Here is a 6,928-nt window from a genome sequence, read left to right on the forward strand (position 1 = left end):
GTGGCAGATGTAATCTAAGTTGCCTCCATGATCCTTGCCTCCTGGTATTCATTCTCTTGCATAATTTCCTTTCTTTGAGTGTGAGAGAAACCTGTGACTTGCTTCTAACCCATAGGATATGGCAAGGAACTAGTCATATCTTAGAGAAGCCTCCAGACAATAATCAGCAAAACACTGAGGTTCTCAATCCGATGGTCAATAAGGAACTGAATGCTGGAACAATTATGTGAGCTTAGGAGCAGATCCTTCCCTTTTGCTGGGCCTCAGATGAGACCGCAGCTCCAGTCATCACCTTGATTGCAGCTCACAGAAACTCCCAACCGACAGAAACTGTGAGTTAAGAAATGTGTTGTTTTAAGTTGATATGTCATATTATTGATATACAATAATAGATAACTAATACAATTAACAATAAGAGACACTGTTTCCTCCAAGGGAAGGAAATGGGCCATTTTCTTAGACAAGATAGTAAAAGGTGATGAGGAAAACTTCCTAAACAAATACCATAACAGTTGGATTCACTAAAAAAATTATCACATGAGAACACATATTTGAAATGAATTATCTCTTTATGGCTTGATCTGTAATGCTATCTTTTAGAATTTCTTTTAGCTGGAGATAACAGAAGGCTGACTACAGTTTGTTAAACAAGTAAGGTAAGGTCTTTATTTTCCTCATGTATGAAGATGCCTTATGCAGGCAGTCCAGGGCTTGTGAGGCAGTGCCAAGATGTCAGTGGGGATGGGGTTCCTTCTGTCTTCCTATTCTAGCATTCTTAGTGAGTGGATTTCATCCTCATGGTTGTAAGATGCCTGCTCCATCTCCAGGTATCTGTGTTACAGGACAGTGAGTGAAGAACAAAGGTGGATTTCAGCTGATTCTCTACTTTTTAAAAAAGGCTTTTCTGGATATTTCTATGAAGAAACTTCTACCTACATCTGAATGGATAAGACAAAATAATAACACAGTCACCTGAAATGGAGTATGTAGGGGAGGCTGGGTATTTTATCTAGGTATTTTGCTGAGGTATGCATAAACAAATCAGCATCTGTTAGTAAAGAAGAAAAGGTGAGAGGATTTTGGGTGGGCTACTAGGAGTGTCTGCCACCACAGTCATGTAGTTAAATGAGAGTCTCTGCTTGGAAAAACAAAACGTACAGAATAACCCTTGGAGCCAAACAAGTCCAGATGAGTGATCAAAACTTGTTTTTAGCATAGAGGTCTTTTTTTTTTTTTTTTTGAGATGGAGTCTTGCTCTGTCGCCAGGCTGGAGTGCAGTGGCACAATCTTGGTTCACTGCAACGTCCGCCTCCTGGGTTCAAGCAATTCCCCTGCTTCAGCCTCCCAAGCAGCTGGGACTACAGGCACGCACCACCACACCAGGCTAATTTTCTGTATTTTAGTAGAGATGAGGTTTCACCATGTTGGCCAGGGTGGTCTCGATCTCCTGACCTCATGATCTGTCTGCCTTGGCCTCCCAAAGTGCTGGGATTACAGGTGTGAGCCACTGTTCCTGGCCTAGAGGTCTTTTTAATTATTTCCCTAAACCTGCCTATAAGACTACTCTTAAAATTTTACAAAGGCTTAGATTATCTTGCATTTTAAAATGTTTATGCCTAAACTGTTGCCCTTCTCTTCAATTTGATAACTAGTATTTCTTTATCTCAAAGGACCTCTAAACACTTGATTTGTTCATCCTTTAGATAGCTTTGTAAATAAAACCAAGGGTTCCTCCTATGGTCTAGACAGCTTCTTAAGGACAGATAAAGTCAGCATTCCTAAGCACCAGGGTAGCCAAGGGAGTGTTGTAGATTTATAGGGGTAAGATATTGTCTCTTTCTTCCACTTCCCACCACTTAGTTCAAACCCACAATTTTAATTGAGATAAGGAGAACTGTCTCTTAGGAAGAGTTGGGAAAGGAAAAAAAAAGAAAAGCTGTGGTGACCTGAAGACCATTTGAGTCATTTCTTCCGTAATTACAATCTAATTTTCCAACAAATTGCAAGCATTCCTAGAACCACAGACTTCACTTAAGCCAAACTCTGTCAATTTCACACTGCCATGTATGGATGAGCATAAATGAGTTTCTCTTTTCAGGCCCCAATTGTGTATATTTACAGAACTTCATCGACAAAGTTATTCGTTTCTTTCCTTTTCTCCTTTGTATCATAGCTCATTTAATTTCAATATAATAAAATCCACTAACCCTCTAGAAACTAAGGTTTAAAAAAGTTATTTTTCCCATGTTTAGTTATTGCAACAGATATTCATCATAGCTAAGGCAAGACCACTATTTAGTAGCGTAACACCATGGTCCTTCAAAAAATAACCATAAACAAATCTACCTATTTTTCATCCCAATATTTTTATCGTTCCTTTAGGCATATGCAAAGATCATGTTCACTCCTTACTGGATAATTCATTCTTTCTTCGTGAAATAGCTGTGGCAGAGGGAGCCATAAATAAAATAAAGCCTCCTAAACGAAGGTTTGCTTTAGTGTGTTCAGATTGACACATCTAGTAAATTCTATCTAGTAAATTCTGATATTTCAAATGACTCACCATAACAGGTATAGATCTGGATTTTTAAAAAATTGACATGATTTATCGACACATCTGTGGGTTTTCTTTGAAATAGTAGAGCTTTACTGACTGTGACATTTTGCATTTTAAAGAAATTTCATTGCTTTCTCTTGTGTTATAGATAATTTTTATATAACTGAATCGTGATTCTCCAGTAAATGGACAAGAAACATAAACATATAATTCTCAAAAGAGAAAACACAAAGCAAAAACAGCGAATTAATATATGTTCAGCGCATGTGTTCAGTCTCATTAGTGATGAAAGAAATACAAATTTAAGAAATATGTCATGGTGACTTACCTCCTTGTTGACACGAGCAAAGGAAAAAGCAACAGGAATAGAGAAGACTGGCTAGAGAGCAGTGAGATGGGCACTGTCACCTACTGAGGAAAGATGGAGAGGTGGATTCCCTGGGTTCTGTAAGGCTACAAGAACTGGAAACATGCTCAGGTTACCTTAGGCAGCAGTATCTTGTGAAATAAATGCCTGAGGGAGGGGAAATTGGAAACATGTGATCAGTCCTCGTGGCACCTAGAATGTTCTTCAGGATCCACAGTTCTAGAAGTTCAAGGGCAGCTACGGTCACTCAACTTGCTTGAGTTGTTCCTACAGAGTCTGGCATACATTTCTCCCTCCCATAGTCGTCTATCATATGGTAATACAGGACTCTCTCTGAAGACTGTCTCCAACTGGCTAAATAAAAAAGGAGAGCATTGGTCCTCTTGAATGGAAAGTCTAAGGACAGGGTTTGCTCAGGACAGCTGGAGCTGAGGGCTTTAGTGGAGGTATTCTCTGTTTCCATCAGCCCTGCTGTCCTTTGAACTGGCTTCACTTTAAGCTAGGCTTTTTCCATATGGCCCCTGGTAGGTCACTTCACATCTCTAAACCTGTTTCCTCATTCTAGAAAAATGGAGCTACTAGCCACCTGCATAAGTACAATGTGAGGATTCCATGAGATAGATGATATGTAAATGCTTTCAAGCTGCCACATTTCAGAGGACTTTATTATTTGATATGAGCTCAGTGGCCTGCTTCGGAACAGTCTTTAACATGGCATCTACTTCCCTGTCTCTGATTATTAATGAGATGGTATTGCTGTTGTTAAGCAGGCCTGCTCTGCAACTTGGCACAGGGGGGGAAAAAGTCATCCTCTTTATCAAGAATATCAAGAATGAGCGGCATTATTATTCTTTTTTAAATTGGCATTTAAAAAAATTAAGTTCTAAGGCCCTGGGAGCCTACGGAAGAGTCTCAAGGACCACACTGTGTGTGGAGGGGCCGGGTAGCAGTGGGCAAGGCTGACTGGGTGGAGCTGCCCTGTTTAATAAGAGCAGGCCTGCTTTTGTCTGTTTCCTACACCATGATTCTGGATGAGATTTTACATCAAAAAGGAGAGTGGTAATATGATTAAAATAGGAGCACCTTGGCAGCAAAACAGAAGAAATGAGCCAAATGCTGACATTAATTGACTAAAAGCTAATGAAAGCAGAACTGAATCAATCAATTACAGCAAAATTGAACATCACTTGACAATATCTAGAATTCAATATTTTTAAAGTAGATCAGTAATAGCTCAAAGTGGTATGTATGTCATTGGTCTAGGCCTGAGGAGGACCTCTATTATTCCTCTGGCTCACCTCTGAGACTAAGGACACTGAGAAGCCTCTGCAATGGATGGGCTCAACCGGCCAACCAGCCCTCATACACTATATGGTACACAATATTATTACTGTTTACCAACCCCTCCTTGTTCTGGCCAATGCAATGTGAGTAGAAGTAGTGTGTATTTTCTCTTTGACTCTGAGCAAATTGCCTACCTGTCTCATTTTTCTCATCTATAAAGCATAATACCTACATTACAAGGTTGCTGAAAAGATCAAATTATAAACACACACATGCACGTACAGCTAGCATTTAGCAGTATCTAACAGTTGGTAGGGAATCAATAAACCTAGGTAATCTTTCTCTCTGTTTCCCTCCTTCTAACTATTTCTAAGTTTGGTAATTTGCTGTTTTGATCTCACAGGCTCTAGAACTAGGACTCCTTAAAGTCCTTACTCCAAGGTCTGCCTCCTCTACATCCCTGCTAGGGCTTTGAAACTAGAAGTGAATGCTGCCAAATCCTCTGGCTCATCACTCTTTGTAGTGCACTTCAACTCTGAAGACACAATCATGGCCAGGGTGACAGGCTAAAGTCTGAGTCAGGGTGAGCTTTTGGGGAAACAGCGTAGAGTGGGTGGCGGTCTCAGCTCTCTTCTTGCCCACACTTTAACTGCTTTCTGCCCACATCCATTCAGGACATTGTCCTGTTTGTCTCCTCAGCTGTCTTCTGTATTAACCTCCAGCCTGTTGGGTGCATTCACTTCTGCCAGCTGGACTTTCAATATGTATTTAAAAAGACACACAAACAAACAAACAAAAAACTTTACTAGAAGCAAAAGGAAAACCATCATATTCAAAAATATAAATACAAAAGCAAAGAAATGCACACATTTACTGGACAAAGAGGTCTCATCTTGAGTAAACTGGTAGCACTCAGAGATGTCTGGAGGTCTTGGAGGCTACACGCTATCCATTAATACCTCCTGTCAAATTCTGAACACGCAGAAATTACCAGATCTCAAAGTCCTCATTTCTTGTTGAATTTTAGTGAAAAAGCTTCCCTGGATCCCACCGTAGTTGAGTCTTGGAACAGGGTGTTAATCTTTATATTATAAAATGTGCTTGACTAGAGAGAATAGGCAGTACGAAACATTATATTTTTCAAACGGAAACATAATATCGAAAAAAATAAAGAGAAATACTGTTCCAGTGACTTGGAATCCCAAGTTCTCAAAGGGAAGGCCAATAAGAAGTGGGAGGAGAAAGTCTGAGAACCGCCATGAAAAGGGTCCTGTTCCCACTGGGACCATGGTCCACTCACCAAATTGTCAGAGACGTTTGAACCAGAGCAACTCCATCCTGAATAGGAGCTGGGTAAAATAAGGCTGAGACCTACTGGGCTACACTCCTAGGAAGTTAGACATTCTAAGTCACAGAATGAGATAGAAAGTAGAAACAAGGCACAGGTCATAAAGACCTTGCTGATAAAACAGGCTGCAATAAGGAAGCCAGCCAAAACCCACCAAAACCAGGATGGCAATGAGAGTGACCTCTGGTCCTCACTGCTACACTCTCACGAGCTCCATGACAGTTTACAAATGCCATTGTAACCCTCTATGGTCTAAAAAGGGGAGGCATGAATAATTCCCCCCTTTCAGCATACAATCAAGAAATAACCCTAAAAACGGACAACCAACAGCCCTTGGGGGTGCTCTGCCTATGAGTAGCCATTCTTTTATTCCTTTAGTTTCCTAATTACTTGCTTTCACTTTACTCCATGGACTCCCCTCAAATTCTTTATTGCGCAAAATCCAAGAACCCACTCTTGGGATCTGGATCAGGACCCCTTTTCAGTAATAAACTTGTAGCATTTGGTGTTTTAATGTTTGTGTTTTCTTGATTGTTACCTCATTTAGCCTCAACTGTTTAAAGATGGTCTTTTTGGCCACTTTATTCAGCTTTAATTGTTCTAAGGGGAGTGAAGAAAAGGTCATTTACTTTGAAAAATCAGAGGGAACGTGTTGATGCGGGAAGCAGCTAATCCTTGGGGTACAGTGGCCTTTGGTAGTGCAGGAAAGTCCTGGGGGCCACCTATAACCCACCCTTCTCCTCTACAGCATCTCCCACTGTAGTCATTCTCCACCGAAGCCCCAGAGGGTGCAGCACTTTGCCACAACAGAGTACTTCTGGGTTTCTGTTTCTTTCTGAGGCGGGCCAAGAGCTCTCAGCCCATTGGCAGGGGCGAGATGACGGCCACCCAGCGAGTCCAATGGGCGTCGAGCGCGTCTAGGCTTAGTGGACTTGTCAGCGCCTGCCTGCCCTAAATCCGCAACTTGAGCCCTGGGTCTTTCCTGCATTCGCCTAAACCTGGCAACGCTGAACAACGAAAAACAAAAAAACAAAGCAAAAACAAAAAACAAAAAACAAAAAACAAAGGCAAAACCAAAAAACATCTTAAAACACACCACACACACACACCCGCGTTCAGAAAGGCGTGCACTTCCCACGCCTGATACCCCGCATCGCAACCTCGCAGCTTCCCTGGCGTGCAGCGCTCATTTACCAATTCCCTTCCTGGGAGCTGCAGACTCCCTCGCTCGGCCCCACTCCGTTTTACCCTTTCCCCAGCTCCCGCCTTAGCCAGGGGCTTCCCCGCCTGCAGCTAGAGTTCGGGCCAAAGCGCCTCTCCGCGCCCGCCTGCCGCTCCCCGGGCTCCACTTTCACTTTCGGTCCCGGGGCTG

At 42.0% G+C, this 6,928-nt stretch overlaps 1 protein-coding gene across 1 annotated transcript in view; it reads left to right on the top strand.

Moving 5' to 3' along the window:
• Window positions 1–255: 255 nt before the first annotated feature.
• The window catches only part of ERAP1 (endoplasmic reticulum aminopeptidase 1), a 39,441-nt gene continuing 32,768 nt past the window's right edge, over window positions 256–6,928 (top strand). The window contains 1 exon segment of the mRNA XM_011989424.1: window positions 256–332. The gene's annotated coding sequence lies outside the window, so the exon portion shown is untranslated.

This window comes from Mandrillus leucophaeus, unplaced genomic scaffold (assembly GCF_000951045.1).
Source record: "Mandrillus leucophaeus isolate KB7577 unplaced genomic scaffold, Mleu.le_1.0 Scaffold353, whole genome shotgun sequence".
In the NCBI taxonomy this organism is placed as follows: Eukaryota; Metazoa; Chordata; class Mammalia; order Primates; family Cercopithecidae; genus Mandrillus; species Mandrillus leucophaeus.